Genomic DNA, 13,876 nt, shown 5'->3' with positions numbered 1-13,876 from the left:
AACATTTGAACCAATCAAACCACTGGCTGCAGGAAGGGAGGAGAGAGAGAGAGAAGGGAGAGAAGGAGGGAAAGAGAAGCAGATGGTCACTTCTCCTGTGTGTCCAGACTGATGATCGAACCTGGGACATCCACGTGCCAGGCCGATGCTCTATCCACTGAGCCAACTGGCCAGGGCCACAAAATGTAATTTTATCAAATAAGCTGTATAGACCAAAAATGTTTTCTCATTAAGCATTTTTTCCTTGATGTCATCTACATTTGTTTTAAATGATTTACAGTGTTTCTGAACCTAATATTCAACATAGCCCTTTTCCTGTCCCCATAATGTGCCCAAATAGACGTCCCCCCCTTGCAATAAATGTCAAGTATCCAAAGTGACAAATATTCTGCATTAAAAAAAAAAAAGACCACTTGTGCCCGATGACTGGGAGTGACCCAAACCGGGGTATCCCGCTCTGAGCTCCTTATCCTCCTCTTGAGGCTGTGAAATAGGAAGTAGAGGAGACTGGACAAGCTTGGTAAGTATTACAGGAGGGGAGATTAGTGCCTCTTTAAGCCAAGTGGTCATGGAGCCTAAAGATTCTTCTGGAGTTTAGAAAGCACTCAAATTTGTTATTAGTTCTTCCTTGGGTTAGTGATCCAGTGGTTTTCAACCAAGGCAAATTCTGCCCCCTAGCGGACATTTGGAAATGTCTGGGGACATTTTTGTAACCGGTAGGGGAGGGTGCTACTGACATCTAGGAGGTAGAAGCAAAGAATTTTGCTCAACACCCGACAATGCCCAGAGCAGGAATAATCACATGGCGCTAACTGCTAACTGCAGGAGGCTGAGAAACTTGGGACTCTACAGCCGTAAAGGACAGGCGCTGACTGGAGGAAGCCCCAAAACAGAGCGAGGGGAAAAGCCCAGAGAGGGCGTGGAGGCAGGTCCCTGGTTACTGTCACCACAGTGAGACGTGGGGACAGCCTGGCTTGATGATTCTGAGTCTGCTCAAAAGGCCTGCCCAGGGAGCACGCGGAGTCTCTGAGGGCCCACCAAGAACACCCGTGAAGAGGAGTTAATGTCGGGTGCCTCTCGTACGGGACACTGGATTCTGATCGCACCAGTCGAGTAAGGTCCTTACCTCCTCGCCTCCCTTCCCTGGCCCCACACGTCGGGTGCTGTGGGGGGGAGGGGAGAGGAAGAGCCAGGAGGGCACATGGTGAGGAAGCCACCTCTACTTCTGCCCGCCCCCGCCGGGTCGTGAGCCCTACCCAGACCCCAGCTGTGGTGGATGGAGAGGCTCTCAATCAGAAGAATGCTGCTCTGATGGAAGAGAATTCTGGGCTTTTTCATTTCTGAAAATGTCTTTGTTGTTACAGGACAGTGACTGGAGGTATGGATTTGGTCCAGAGGGTGGAGAGGGATGTAGTGGGCTTGAATGGGCACTGCAAACAAAGAATTCTGCTGCATTTTCCTGCCGTCTGCCAGTCCAGTTACAAGTATATTGTCTTACTTACTCATCACAACAAATATATAAGGGGAAACACAACCCGTTTTCTAAGTGAGGCATCTGAAACACAGAACAGATATATGATCAGCTCAAGGTCACAGAGCTAATGCAAGGCGGTGGCTAGATTTGACCCGAGGCTGACTGAGCCCAGAGCTAGAGCTCTAACCTGTGTACTGGACGCCACCACCCTCCAGCCAGCACTGCCCGTGAGGGGTGGCCACCAAATGCCCCGGAGGAATTCCTTTCCTCTGTAACTTGTCTACTTTGACAGGCGGGGATATTCACCACTCTACTAAAGAAGATGAGCTGTTACCTTCTGTATTTTGGAATTCCCAAAGATTTTTTCTCATTTTGGCAGTCTTTTTTGTCCACCAAAGCGCCCTCAATGTAACTGGCCCAATTAGGTCTGTTTACGGAGCTTCTTTTGTGGGCCAGGTGTTGTCTGCAAAGGTGCGATATGGATGTTACTCCATTTGCCCGTTCTCACAATAACCTTAGAATTAGGGGCTATTTCATTCACTCATCTATTTCATGAGGACATACAGGCTCAGAAAGGTTGAAAAGGATCCAAGCTGGTAACCAGCATGGTCTGGCCGCAGCTGTCTGACCCCAGGGCCCACAGTCCCTGCACCATGACTTGACCTCTGGACCATGCGATGGAGCAGCCTCCTTTGAATGGCTTTGCTGAAACGCATCTATCACACGGCCCCCTGGCCACCCAATGTTGCCAGAACAATCAGTCTGTCCCTGGACTTCAGGACAATAAGAAACAAAACTTCTCGGCCCTGCATTGGTCCCTAGCAGGACACCGGGAGGAGCAGGACCTCTCCCCCACCCTGAGGGAGTGCTCAGGGCTCAGGCTACCTGGCGGACATTGGACTTCTGCCTCAGGTGGCTGGGCCGAGGGCCCGGAGGAGGAAGTGGGATTTGAGAAGGGCCTGAAGCCTCAGTCTGAGGTAGACGCACGGAGAGGGGGCAGGGCGCCCCCGAGGGAGGGCGTGGGTGCGTTGGTTACGGGAGGATGGAAGGAAAGCGAGGTGATGTACCGGGAGGATGGAAGGAAAGCGAGGTGATGTACCGGGAGGATGGAAGGAAAGCGAGGTGATGTACCTGAGACTCAGAGTGCTTGTGGAGCATGCTGGACAGAGCAGGAGCTCAGACTGAAACTGTGATCGAGTGAGGGGCGCTGGGGTCCAGATGGCCCGATGGCAGCAGTGGCCTGGGCTGGGTGTATGATGTCAGGGCTGCCTGGCAATGGCCCTATCAGTCAGAAAGGGAGATATAAAACATAACATCTGTCTGTCTGTTTATCTACCTGTCTGTCTGTCTATACATCTCACACACACACACACACACACTTCAGAGTGGGGTTACTGAGTCACATATAATGCAAATATTCAGCTTTGATAGATACTGCCAAAGAGTTTTACAAAGTGGTTTTCCTTAATTATTGTTATTATTTATTATTTATACTTATCATTGATTATTTATTTTCTTATCATTTATCTTTAAATAATATTAATTTAAAATTAATATTATTTAATAATAATTACCTAAAATATTATTTTAAAATAATTTTTCTGACTGTTGGTCTTACCGACCCCACTGCCAATAACAAGCAGGGCGCGACTTGCGTCGTACGTTCAGCTTCCGCGACAGTCCTCCCAGGACCTGTCTGAGGTGAAAGGCACTGAGCCGGGAGGCACACAGTCACCTGCTAGGCACATGTGGCTGTGGTCGGGATTTGACCCCCCTGGCTTCAGAGTCCCCACTTTTAAGTTCTTACATATTTTATTACATTGACAATTTTTATTTGGCGAATTAAGCCATTTACCTACACGAGTAGATTTTCATCTGTTTACGTTGAAAATGAAATATCATGTTAAATACAAGACCGTGAATGTAAACAGAGATAACCCCCAGCTAAACATTTATGTAATAAGCCAACTTTCCTGGAATGTTTACTTTTCAAACATTTCCGGTGAAGTCACACGCATTATTTTCAGTGAACTGTATGCCGTTTGCTAGTCTCGCCAGATGTGGAAGGCTCCCCTTCCCCAGCTGTAGGACTCTGACCTGAAACCGCCTCTCCAACATTCCTGCCCTCCACCTCACCCCACTGAAGTGAAAGATTTAGTGGGGGCGCCTCCCTGTTCAAAGGCTCCTTCCTGGTCACTGTCCTCCGCCCGGACAGCCACAGCTGCCCCAGTTTGGGAGGGCTTTCAAGTGAGGGGGTCCAAGTGTCCTACTGACAGCTAACGACTGTTCTTGACCCAAGTCCTAGAACAGAAAACGTAGATGACCTGATTCATCTTCCACGCTTTTCTTTTTCAGGCATGTGTCCTTGGAACGTCACGCCACCTTGGAGGCCTCGTTCCAGACCCACGTGGCCTGGATGGAGCCCTTCTCGTCTGTCCGCACGCTCACAGAGCAGAGAGTCGTACGGGGGTTGCCAGGGGCTGCGGGAAGGTCAATGTTCAATGGATAGAAAGTTTCAGTTCTAGAAATCTGCTGTACAACCTTGTGCCTCTAGTAATTGAGGCAGTATTGTGCAATTAAAAATGTGTTGAAAGGGTAGATCTTTTGTTAAGATTTCTTACCACCATTAAAATAGAAGTGGATAGAATTTAGGAGCCAATAAGCAGAGGAGAAATAAAGCCACGCCTGTGAAGACATAACTACCCAGGGGGCAGGCTCGTGAGCAGGGATCTCTGCATCGATACTGAGCACCTGTAACCGCCTGGATTGTTGCGATATGCATCCTGCTTGCTGTGACAACAAGCTAAGACCTGACCTGATGCCTTGATTTCACCCTTGCCTCCTCCTCAGTCCACCTGCAGTCCAAAACCAGTCATTCCCACACCACCTCTAGTTCCCTCACTTCTTAAGGAGGGCGCGCGGGTGAAGGGAGTTTTATGCCGACTGACCAAAGCTTGGACAGGGCGGGAGCAGAACACTGCATCCTGCGCTGAAATAAGCAGGCCTTCTTTCCTTTCGCAAGAGGCTGGTGTCCATGGCAACGTTTGGTCAAAGACTGCAGGCAGGTTGTGGGCACTGGGATGAGCTGTTTTCCCCTGCCCTTAATTCCCCTGTTTGCTGACTTGGGGCGGGGGGTGGGGAGGGAAGCAGGAACTAAGTGGGTAGTAATTAGGTCAAGGCTTTCGGGTGGAGAACAGGTTTCCCATCCTCTGGGAGGCTGCACCGCCACGCTGGTGGGCAGGGAGTCAGCCTGTCTAAGCTGCTGGGTGTGAGCCCATTCTGAGTGTTGTTCCTGTTGCCACAACGTTCATCCACGTGGGGACACGAGCGCCAATAATGGAGTCACCAATAACGGAGTCACAACAGGAGGCGAAGGAACTTCACAGTTCTGTTTTCAATCACCTTAAACGCCTCAGGCTTATATATATAATGAATCATTTCTTCATTAAAGTTATATTGAACATCCAATAGGCCAAACGCTCTTTGCCCACCTAACTATGAAACGGCCTAACTGGACTCTCATTTCCTATCTCTGTCCTGTTCACAAAGTCATCGAGAAACTTTCATCAACCCAATCTTTCAGGTATTCATAAATTCATCGGATGAACGTTTGTTGGGTTAGACACAGCCAAATTGTGGGGGGATGAGACACATGAATTAGACACCGAGGCCGTGGCCCTTCGACGAAGGAGCGGAAATTAGTATGGTGAGATAATTGGAGTGCACGGAGGGAGGGTCCTTATCTCAGTCTGAGGGATCCTCCAGCATATGGACTGAATCTTAAAGGACCACAGGCAGCAATTAGGTGAAGAAGCAGGGAGAGCCGGTATATGCAAAGCAGAGAGGCTCAGGGGTAGGCCTGGTTGTTGGTTGGAGGGCGTATGAGGGAGTCAAGAGAATGAAAGCTGCTTGTTTCACTTAGCGCAATGCCCTCCAGGCCCATCCATGCCAACAAAGGCAAGGGTTCCTTCTTTTCATGGCTGAATAGTATCCCACTATTATAATAGTATAGAGAACCGAGAGATAACCACAGGAAGAGGGACTTCCACACAGCACTCTGGGAAGCATCATTTTTCATTGATATCCTGAGACTTTTTATGAATTAAATAACTCGTTTTCAATTCCAAGGTGTTTATTTTTGTTTTGTTTTTGTGCAGAGACCAAGTGAAGTAATCGTGATAGATGTGTTGGTTCTTTTAGAAGAAGCATGTCCCAGACAGTTGAAATGTCAGCTTTAGGTCACCATCATGAACTGCTTCAAAAGGAAAATCATTTATGCTAATTTCAATAATGGTTTCCTTTTTCTTTTGTCTGGTTTATAAAGCTTTTGGGATTTCAATCCACTAAATAAAAAACATCTGACATTGTTGTGAATCCAATAGTTAATTTGGTTATAAGGTTCATTATTAAAGATAAAATTATTTGTACAGCAATAACATAAATAGACACTTTGGTGTCTTCAATCATTTTGTTCACCCTCAGTTGAAAGTGTTCAATTAAAGCATTTAAGGAACAGGGCGCCTTAAAAATCTCAGCTTTTGGTGTTCTTAGCTTTCAATTGGCAACTACTAAAAACAAAACTCACATACAGGAAGACATTTAAATTGATTACTGAAAAAGAAAGGGGGAAACTGAATAAATTGAAGAACAGGAGTTACTCAAATTTGCATAAGATTTGAATGTGAAATTCTATAACTGTACTTTAGAATATCTCAACTTGTGGGAAGAGTCTTCTGATAGATCTTGGCAGGGTAGTTCAGTCACTTAGAGCATTGTCCCGATATACCAAAGTTGCAGGTTCAACCTCCAACTGGTACACATAGAAGCATCAGCCCATGAATGCATAAATAAGTGGAACAAAAATTTGATGTTTCTCTCTCTCAGATCAATAGAATAAAAAGAGAATCTTCTGATAGAATTTATTTTTTAAAATTAGATACGTTAATATTTCTTACCAGAATATAATAAAACTGAGGCCCTCATTTTTGCATAATCTAATTGTGGCAAAATGTTCAAAAGATTCACGAATAGAGGGAACTTTTTGACAAAAACTGGGTTGTTGAAGAAATGTTCCCTGAATAGAGGCTGTGACACTATTGAAGCTGGCTTAGTGAAGTATGGAAGTACAGAAACTTTGACTTGAGAATGACCTCCATGTGGGAGGAATTTGCTCAGTTTACCAGATTCTTCAGCACCTCTAGAGGGAGACTATTTATTTAATAATTTCAACTTTATCAATCCTAAAACGCAATTTTAAAGACAATTTCTGGCAATTTTATGAAAGAATTAAAAATAATGCATTGTATTACAAAACTATGTTATTCCGAAAAATGCTGATGATGGCTCAGAGACCAGTACTAAAACTGTTTAAATTATGCAACTACAATTATTCTGTTCATGTTTACTATATTTTTAATGCTTGATCCATTCAAGGAAGCTCCCCCCCTTTTCTATGTTTTGCTCAATGTGCACAAACATATGCTATTTTTAAAAGAGAATTTTAGTTTTGAAAAAAAAATTTGTATGGAACTATTTTAAAGGTCTACATATGAAATAGAACCAGTTTGCTAGTCAAGTCAAGATGTCATATACCTCTATTATCCATTTCTAGATCTATTTATGTCATTTCATAACTACATGTTTACTTATTTTTGGTGCCCTTTTCACTTTCAAAGGTATCTTGGTTTGGAAGCCTCATTATATGGTCACATTCTTTACAAAAGACAAGGTGAAAAAAGAAAAAAATGGGTTTCTCCCTGCAAGTGTTAGAGAAGAAAAGAGGAGAGAAACCCATGCAGTTTGGTGGGACAGTTAAAATACTGTCAAGGGAAGGGCCTTTTAATGTCAAGTTCTCCCCCACCCCCACGTCGGCCTCCGGTGAGGTGTGCTCGGTGGTCTCTACCCTGGTGGCATGGGAAGGGTTTGGGCCACGCTGGGGCAGACGCCCAGGCTGAGACAAAGAAGCAGCACTAAGGTGTGCGGGACTCCACAGAGGCCTCGGAGAGATGCTGGACATCCCGCAAGGCAGGGAATAAGGATTTGATCTGAACCCTGGGCAGGACCTAAGGAACAGGGAGACCCCAGGGACACCTCGGTCACAAGGTCTGGGGGGTCTGAGGGGTTTCCTTGCTCTATGGCCCCCTTGGCTGCAGTACAGGGTAATGGGGCTTGGGAGCTGACTGGCCGGTGCTGGTCCAGCACTGTCACCGAAGAACTGGCATGACTTGCGGGGAAATCAGACTTCGTCCTAGTGGCTCATTATATTCGCTGCAGCGTCTCGAGCTGATTTCCAAGTCAAGAAAATCGGCTTCTCTCCTCTGTTCATCCAGCGGTCCGCTAGATGGCGCTGTTCATCACATGATAGCCGTGGGGTTCCCCGTCCTCAACTTGAAGATAGAATTTGGCACTCACTGCCTTAAGACCTCTTACCCTGCTTTTCTGGGGGTGTTCTTAAAGTGCTTTCCTCCCCTGCTGCCGAGACAAAACATTCTGCAACTCACCTGCCGGCACCTTAAATATGAACATTCCTTCATGTTCTATTCTGGATCCCCCTTTTGTGATTGGTGCAATTCTCTGGCTTCAGTGACTACTAGCTCAATGCTGACCGCTCTCAAATCTTTATCTCCCAAGTCTCCCTTCTGCGTTCCAGCCACATAGTCACTTACCCAACCAACTGCCCAGGGGAAACCTGCATGTGACACAGGCACCCCATGCGGAATTCACCTGCCCTTATTTTCCTGTCCCCTTCCTTGGTTTATGGCCACATTGTCTGCTCAGAGCTCCAAGTGGGATTTGCATCATTTCCCACAGTGGTTTTCCTTCTTCACCCTGCACAACATCCCGATATCCCTCAAAGTCACCCACATCTCCGTTGCTGCTGTCCCGATCCAAATCCCATGGTCTCTTCTCTGCATAAAGACTTCTAAGTAGTTGCTTCCTGTGTTTTCTTCCATCTGTTCTCATATTGTAGACACACACACACACACACACACACACACACACACTATTAGCATACACATGTGCATAGTGTATACACATATTCTTTCAGGAAGAGAAAAATAGAAATACTTGTTTATGTATATAGTATCTGCTCCTCACCCCATTTTAAGGTCCCTGAGGGCAGAGATCTTGTCCTTCTGTCGTGTGCCGTGTTGCAGAGCCGTCCACAGTGCCTGACACATAGGGCTCAGTAAGTATTTGTGGAATGGTGAGCTCACTGTTGAACTACTAACTGTGGCTGGAGGAATGCTGTGTATTGGATCCCTTAGATGTTGGTTGTGTACACTACTTAGGAGGTGGTGGGGAGGAGGTGCTCTGAGAGACATCATGGACTTTTGCTTTGCACCCTCCTCACTCTGAAAACAAATATTCAGTGTGTGCTTTGGGCTAATGTTATGTAAGGTAGGTGTTAATCCTTGTCGGGAGTGATCCCACAGGTGAGCTGAGGACACTCAGAGTCTGTTTATCGTCCACGTCTTTTTCTGGCCCTGTGCCGTGTCTTCCAGTAGTTGTGCCATTCCTCATGGGACTTCTGGGATGTGAAGTTAATTTTAAAGCATTATCTAATGGGAGAGGCAGCCCGTGAGCTAGAAGATACATCGGCCTGGGCGGGTTTATTTGATTATTTCATTATCACTCCCTGCTCTCGTGAAGATGCTCGTTTGGATGAGGGTGTGTGTATAATGAACTAGGCTGGGGGAGTGTGGGAATGCTGGGCATTTGGAAGTTTTTCAGGATCCTTGAAAATTAGAACGTCGTTTCTAAGAATAGGTGAAGCAGAGAAGAAAGCCTTCTGTTCTGTACGTTTGCTTGGGTCTGGCTCTGCTCCTCAGACAGGGCTTTCAGAATCTGTGGCCCCACATACTTCATTGGTTCTGGGCATCTCTCAGCAACTGTCTCTTTTCTCTCATTCATTTTCTGCTCCTTATATCTTTATACTTCATTTTCACTTACTTCTTTTATGTCTATCTTTTATCTCACTAATTCTTTCTTCAGCTATATCTAATCTGTTTAACACTTTATTTGATTTCTAATTTCAATACTTATATATTTAATCTTTAAAATTTCTACTTGGTTCTTTTTCAGATATTCTTGGTCATATATGATGGTCTTACTGCTTGTCCATTTTTGGAGACTGTTAAACTAAAAAACAAACAAACAGAAAAACATTTCACACATGGTTATTTTATAGTCTAAATGTGATATTCCAACAGCTGAACATCTTGGGTTTTAAAACTGTTGTTTTGGTTTTTGCGGGCCTCCTCTCATGATGTCTTATTTTCTTGTATGTCTGGTGATACTTTATAGTTGGTTGATATTAATCTGGGGGAATGCTGGAGGCATTTATTCTCAAATGATTTGCATTTTCCTTTGCTGAGAGCCAGGAGGTGCTACTGATCTGTAATTGATTCATAATCCTTGCTGTGCCCAGAGATTCATGTAGAAATTTAGAGGTCAGATTTTTCACATTTTGAGTTTGATTAGCCTTTAGAGCTCAGATTTCAGCTCACAAGTTATTTATTTTTTAAAAAACAGAGGCTGAAACTGTGCATATGTGCTGAGTAATTTAAGCATTTCCAGAGACCAAAGGCCACAGGTAGCTAGTGGCCGCTGCATCGAGCAGCAGAGATATAGAATGTGATCATCCTTGCAGACATTTCTGTCGGACAGTGCTGTTCTTGGACATCATGGGAGTCGAACAATGTGTTAAAAAGCATACTTTATAGAAGTGAGCTGTTTTGTCGAGGGAGAAATCTTCCCACCAGAGACGTAAGACAAAAATATCTCATGCATCTTTCTCTGACATCAGTGCTATAAACAATGGAGAAAACAGTAGAGACTTTTGATAGGCGACAGGGTATGACTGTCTCGTTTATTAAGAAGAATTACCGAGACAGCACTGTAGCAAATATATCAGAGGGGGAGAGACGAGAAGCAGGAAACGCAGCCAGGAGGGTACTGCCATGTTTCCGGTGAGAAATGTTGAGGACTTGAACTAAGTCAGTGGGAGTGGAGGCAGGGAGGACAGAAGAGACCTAGTATTTAAAGGAGAGTTCACATTGACAAGGGCTTGGGTGGGTGAGAAAGAGGAAGAGGAGTGGAGTGGATTACGAGTTGGGTTTCTTGTTGAGTCAGTGGCCAGGAGGTGATGCTCTTAATCAGAGTAAGCACTGCAGGAGAAGGGACACATTTAGGGGAGAAGTTGAGCTCAGTGTGGGGCGCTTTGTATTCAAGGCATGCAGCCCTGAATGGTGGTGTTTGAGGTACTCTTAGAGAGACCTGCGGGTCACCCTGTGCCGAGCGAAGGGAGCGCAGCCCAAGTAGTGCACATGTGGAGCCCCTACTCTGAGCCCCCTGCTGTGATGTTTGAGCCCCTTGGCACTGAAGAAAGCTGGGACGGCTGCAGGACCCACTCTGGTGAACCCCATCATCACTTGCCTTCTGTGCTCATTCACCCAGATCTCACCGGTCCATCACTTTTGGTCTTTCTGGGCCTCGTATTGCATCTCATGTTCCTCTGCTTTCCCCACATAGTTCGGGGTGAGGAGACCAGAATATCTGGTCGAGTGGCCTGCAATGGCCAGGGTGCTGGGCTTTAGTGTGTAGGAGCGACTCTGGGCCCAGGAACACCTCCTATGTGCGTGAGGTGAGCATCATCTACAGGTGAGACCAGTGAGCTCCGCCCCCTTGTGGGCATGGCTCTGTAAGCACCAGGTGTGGGCTCATGTGCCGGGGCTCCCTTTCCTGGGCCAGAAATAGCTCCCACCCCACATTGATGATGCCAGGGAACCCCAGTCACCCTCCTGGGCTGCGAGGAGCACCCTTCTGTCTCAGTTGTCCCCTCCTGGCAACCCAGGTGCTGTGACTGTTCCACAATCAAGCCTTTTACCTCCCCTGAGCCTGCACTGAGGGTGAGACCAAGCCCTCCTCTGAGCAGAGGGGCAGGTCTCTCCTGAAATATGGGGGTCTCGGGGCTTCACACTGAGGAGCCCCTCTGAGTACCTCTCACAGAGACCGGGTCTGTAAGGGTGCGCCACCCCGTGGGGGAAGCCCAGCTTCTCAACATGGGAGCTCCGAAAACTGCTTCCACAGATGCACCTGTGCTACTTGTTTCACAAGTAGGACCTTGTCCAGGTTTAGCACGGCGCACATGGAAGGACCTCGGTGGAAACAACCCTGAGACGGCTGACGTCTGTTGAGAATCTGCTTTGTTCCAGGCGTGTGCCAGCTGCTGCTTACTGTTTATTCGCAGCACAGAACCCTGTCTGGTAGAGAGTGGTACCTGGAGCCTCGCTTTGCTCCTTGGACTTTCGCTCCTTTGCTCCTCGCTTCCTCCTCAGCCCCAGGTCTGCCGTCCCTTTCAACCTGTCATACCACATGACCGCCATCCCAGCTTTGTTCCGAGATGCCAGCCCCTTTCGCTGCATTATCAAGACTCACTAGTGCAAATCCTGACTCTCTATGTCAGGGAACTGCATTTTCTGGGTGGAATCCCGTGAAAGACTGGTTGTTGGTGGGCTTGTCTTAATTTGCTGCTATGAGATGCCTTATCACTCATTCTAGGAATTCTAGAAGATTTAGTGCATGAGAATCTCCCGAGAGTCTTGCTAAAATGCAGATTCCAAGGCCCTGTCTCCATTGGTTCTGATATGTTATCTAAGGTGGGCTCAAGAATAAGCATTCTGAAACAAGTAGCACAGGTGCATCTGTGGAAGCAGTTTTCGGAGCTCCCATGTTGAGAAGCTGGGCTTCCCCCACGGGGTGGCGCACCCTTACAGACCCGGTCTCTGTGAGAGGTACTCAGAGGGGCTCCTCAGTGTGAAGCCCCGAGACCCCCATATTTCAGGAGAGACCTGCCCCTCTGCTCAGAGGAGGGCTTGGTCTCACCCTCAGTGCAGGCTCAGGGGAGGTAAAAGGCTTGATTGTGGAACAGTCACAGCACCTGGGTTGCCAGGAGGGGACAACTGAGACAGAAGGGTGCTCCTCGCAGCCCAGGAGGGTGACTGGGGTTCCCTGGCATCATCAATGTGGGGTGGGAGCTGTTTCTGGCCCAGGAAAGCAAGCCCAGCGAGAGGGCCAGGTATGTCTGGGCGCAGAGGAGCATGTGTGAGGGAGGGTGTGGAATGAGGCCACCGGAGAGGGGTGGCCCTAGAAAGGAAGGACCTGGACAGCCGGCTGCTGGCGCGGGAGGTACCAGTGCAGATCAGCGTAAGAGAAAAGGGGAGACAGGCTGAAATAGGGGTGCTCAGTAAGAGAGCGCTATCAGAGGCTGTCACAATAGCACAGAGGAAAGATAAAAAGGCTCACACCAGGGGGCAGTGTGGAGGAAAACCAGCTGGGAGGGAATGATTGGATTCAGTTTTGGGTGTGGACAGTGTCTACTGGCCTGACATCAGCACTGTAAGATACAATCATAAGTTGGAATATTTTTGTCATAAGCGTCAACATGGGTAAACACACACAACCACACAATGGACCAAGTGCTGTGCATGTGTGTGTGCGTGGGGGGGTGTAGGGGAGAGGGCTTGGGGTGGGCAGTGATATCCAAATCAGTGAAGGCACAATCAGGCAGTTAAAATAAAATAATTCATCATTCTGAAACTTGGGTCTTGTTCATCAGTTTGGAGCACAAAATTAGGATCCCTCCCCCCCCCCCCATTTAAATTAAATGACTTTGGCCTGGCCAGGTGGTGGCGCAGTGGATAGAGCATCGGACTGGGATGCGGAGGACCCAGGTTTGAGACCCCGAGGTTGCCAGCTTGAGCGCGGGCTCATCTGGTTTGAGCAAAGCTCACCAGCTTGGACCCAAGATTGCTGGCTTGAGCAAGGGGTTACTCGGTCTGCTGAAGGCACATATGAGAAAGCAATCAGTGAACAACTAAGGTGTTGCAACGAAAAACTGATGATTGATGCTTCTCATCTCTCTTCGTTCCTGTCTGTCTGTCCCGATCTATTTCTCTCTCTGACTCTCTCTCTGTCTCAATAAAAAACAAACAATAAATAAAAAACCAGCTAGATGACTTTATTATTAGTCATCTTACTTATTAGATGAATGTCTTTCTTCTCTTCTTCAGGTGCTCCCTCCCATGATGATTTTAAAACCTGCAGAATGCTTAGGAATCATTGCTGATGACTATACTATTAAGAGGGGAAGTGAAAAAGCCATCTGAGTTTGCAGAGGGGTCCCATTCTACCACCATGGTCACTGTCCTGATTGAAATACAGACATCTTGGCTGCCCAGTGCTGTTGGGGACCTGGGTGTGGAAAGCATGGACCAGGTACCCTGCAGGATCGATTATCCCTGTCCACTGAAGCAAAGCTTTTTGGTGGCCTAAGGCTGCAGCCCTCACTGCTGGGTGACCGTGTGTGGGGGACAGGGTGGCAATGTCTCTGCCCCATTG

The sequence above is a fragment of the Saccopteryx leptura genome, chromosome 11 (genome assembly GCF_036850995.1).
Source record: "Saccopteryx leptura isolate mSacLep1 chromosome 11, mSacLep1_pri_phased_curated, whole genome shotgun sequence".
In the NCBI taxonomy this organism is placed as follows: Eukaryota; Metazoa; Chordata; class Mammalia; order Chiroptera; family Emballonuridae; genus Saccopteryx; species Saccopteryx leptura.
The sequence above is the reverse complement of the archived record's forward strand: the minus strand, read 5'-3'. Positions refer to the sequence as shown.